The sequence below is a fragment of the Procambarus clarkii genome, chromosome 60, assembly GCF_040958095.1.
Source record: "Procambarus clarkii isolate CNS0578487 chromosome 60, FALCON_Pclarkii_2.0, whole genome shotgun sequence".
NCBI classification, from domain to species: domain Eukaryota; kingdom Metazoa; phylum Arthropoda; class Malacostraca; order Decapoda; family Cambaridae; genus Procambarus; species Procambarus clarkii.
Genome location: NC_091209.1, coordinates 14,921,271 through 14,924,744, shown reverse-complemented (window position 1 = coordinate 14,924,744; position 3,474 = coordinate 14,921,271). Strand labels below are relative to the sequence as shown.

The 3,474-nt window shown below is 41.4% G+C and overlaps 1 long non-coding RNA gene across 1 annotated transcript in view; it reads right to left on the bottom strand.

Moving 5' to 3' along the window:
* Window positions 1-3: 3 nt before the first annotated feature.
* Window positions 4-3,474, bottom strand: part of LOC138353979 (uncharacterized) — a 44,232-nt gene continuing 40,761 nt past the window's right edge. Inside the window, exons 3-4 of the long non-coding RNA XR_011223352.1 lie at window positions 1,262-1,434; window positions 4-18 (exon numbers count right to left, since the gene is read on the bottom strand). This is a non-coding gene — a long non-coding RNA (uncharacterized lncRNA). The remainder of the gene's footprint in view (window positions 19-1,261; window positions 1,435-3,474) is intronic.

Here is a 3,474-nt window from a genome sequence, read left to right as displayed (position 1 = left end):
CACTCCTAATGCTCAGATCTGAAAATCAGAGAACAAAAATTAATTTACACAGAACTATAGAGTATTGTATAAAACCCAGGAAACTACAAACACTGCAAACTGCATAAAACCATGGTCTTCTTGTTCTATTTTTAAATAATGTCAATTGTTGATTTAGGAGACACAGTGGTATGGGCCACATGTGTCGTATGTGCCAAGGAGTTGCCATATCAGAGAAGAACACATTGCCAGTAATTGAAAAATAACTTTGCTTTGTGACAAGCAAATATACAGTGCAACAGATGCATGGCAACCTCTGACTATTCTCAAGAAGGCAAATGTCAAGCCCCACCCCACACACAGTTTTGACTGGAAGACTGTCAACACCTAGCAGCCCAATATGATATAAACATCAGGCATCCTTTAAATCCTGTGTCAACAAAGGTCAAAGCCTAATGACTGAATTATGAAGGCCACTGCTTAACTCAAGTTTGATCGAGTGCACCAGTAGCTCAGAAAGTCCTGCCAACACCTCTCACTGAAGCCAGAAATGGAAACCCTAAAATCAAATAAAATTCTAAAATATTTATCAACTTCTTAATAATCCCTGGATATGTGTACCAGGTTTTGTATTAATCTGGGCTATTGAAAATCAATGTTCATGATTTGGCAGAAGTTGGAAGTTATTGAGGTTGTCTATTTGTGCGAGGATAAAGACAAGAATAAAGATACGAGTGGAACTGGACTCAGGATGACAAAGATGAGGAGTTGTGTTGATGGTGGTAGCCAAGTGTTGCTGTTCTATGGAAAGTGTCTTGTTTAGTCAAGAGACCGAGTTTGTGAGTCGAAGTACAGTATGTTTGGGAGTTAATCACAATTCAAGATAGGTAAGGGTAGATTAGGGGTTGGATAAGTTAGAGTACATTAAAAACTGTGGAGTTAATGTATATAAGGTTAGGTTAGGTTGGGGTGGGTTAGCTGAAGACGGGTTATGTTGTATTGCAGATCTTTACGTCTGGGATGTGATTGCATCAGTCTTCTTTGAGATGTCAGTAGCACAGCGTGTTAAATATCTGGGAATAGTTGGAGAATGTGAATATCTGGGAATAGTTGGAGAATGTGAATATCTGGGAATAGTTGGAGAATGTGAATATCTGAGAATAGTTGGAGAATGTGAATATCTGAGAATAGTTGGAGAATGTGAATATCTGTGAGGGGTTGGAGGTTTTTTCAGTCAAAGTGCCTGGTCGCTAGGAGGTTTGTACAGCTGGGAATTTCTTACTCTTAAGTGCCGGTGGTTGTGGTTTATGGCAAGTCAGCCTGGAGAGTGACTTGAGGAAGGCGTGCTAAGTAGTTATATAGGAGTTTGTCCAGCATCAGTTCAAACGATTTTTGTACAGCACTTGTAGTTATGTTAGGCCGTCACCCTGCCTCACCCTCGCTGGTACCATCGTGCTGTAGGGAACGACGAGAATGTAAACAAACGTCAATATTTACGGCTTATGAAACATGTCTTTTATTACAAACACTTACATGTATATGTATCTTAAATTATGATAAATTCTAACATGTATATACATAAACATATATTTAGCTATTTTTGTAAATTATTTATACATTGTAATAATATTTAGGCACAATAGAACCAAATATTCCAACTCGATTATAGTCCGTAACTAACAACAATTACTAAAAAAAACTAACACTAATGGAGATCGTCGCTCCTAAATCAACAACAACGATAACATAATTTTTTTATTTATTTATATACAAGAAGGTACATTGGGTTTGAGAGAATACATAGCATAGTATTTACAATCTTGTAAAGCCACTAGTACGCGCAGCGTTTCAAGCCAGGTCCTTAATCTAACACCACTAATGGATACTAGATACTTGGGAGTTATACAATTACCTTACAAACTAACTAACCTTACCGAGTTAATCTTATACTCGAGAGTAGCGAGTTAATCTTATACTCGCTCCATTATCTCATTATCTTAATAGCATAACTAATTAGCACTAGTTACAGAGGCTACAATCTTTTCCCCAATTACAGGTAATACTCTTCTCATCTTGTTGGAGGGAGCTGAGGTGTAGTCACCATATAAGCAAGCGATATGTTCTTAATCCAAACAACTTTATCATTGTGTTCATTGCTGTCTTATGTGCTAGCCATATGCTGTATTGTGCCTATTATTTTTGTTAAACTACCATTCAAGCTGTCATTGCAATCAATCTGAGCTACCTGTGTGCTTTAATATACCTACAGTTAGAACCTTAGCAAACCTACATACCTACAAACATAGAACCTTAGCAAACAAACCTGGAACACTAGTACACAAACAACCGCTGAAGCACAACCATGCACGAACCGAAGCCTGACCATGCACAACCCACAGCCCAAGTGACACCCCCGGAGCCCGACCAGTTATTTAACCGGAGCCCGACCAGTTATTTAACCGGAGCCCGACCAGTTATTTAACCGGAGCCCGACCAGTTGTGTAACCAGACCCCGACCAATTGTGAAACCGTAAGCCTAGCAAGTATACATCTCATCCAACCCCCACCAAGCTAAACAGTCCCAAAGCACAACCAAACTCCATTCCTAGCTCGACCAAACAAAAATCTTCTTAGTGCTACCTAAAACCCTCCACTTGCCCTAGAAACCAACTATGGAGCCATATCAAACAATTGAACTATATACAAAACAAAAGAAACTCGAATTTCTAGCAAACATATAAACATAGAGCCCTCGCAAACAAACCTGGAGCACTAGTACACAAACAACCACTGGAGCACAACCATGTACGAACCGGAGCACAACCATGTACGAACCGGAGCACAACCATGTACGAACCAAAGCCCAAGTGACACCCCCGGAGCCCGACCAGTTATTTAACCGGAGCCCGACCAGTTATTTAACCGGAGCCCGACCAGTTATTTAACCGGAGCCCGTCCAATTGTGTAACCAGAGCCCGACCAGTTGTGTAACCAGACCCTGACCAATTGTGTAACCGGAGCCCGACCAGTTGTGTAACCAGACCCTGACCAATTGTGTAACCGCAAGCCTAGCATGAACGAACCAAACAACCTCTGGATCACAACCATGCATGAGCTGAAACCCAACCATGCACATCCCCAAGTGACACCCCCGGAGCCCGACCAGTTGTGTAACCGGACCCCGACCAGTTTAGTTTAGTTCATTTATTATGCACCCCTTACCCATCTTGTGGGCGGTAGTGGAAAGGGTTACAAAGGCACAGTTGTGGGCTCAGGGACTGAACCCCACAATTCATTTGCCAGTTGTGTAACCGCACGCTTAGGTCTACTTAGACTGTAGCTGGTGCGCCCCCACATGAATTATTGCATATAGGCATGGAGACCTCATCTTAAGAAAGACATAACTGCTCTGGAGCCATGTCTTACCAGAGCTATGGAGCTATGTCTTACGAGAAAAATCATACCAGAGCTTAGTCATCTGTTGTATCAGGAACG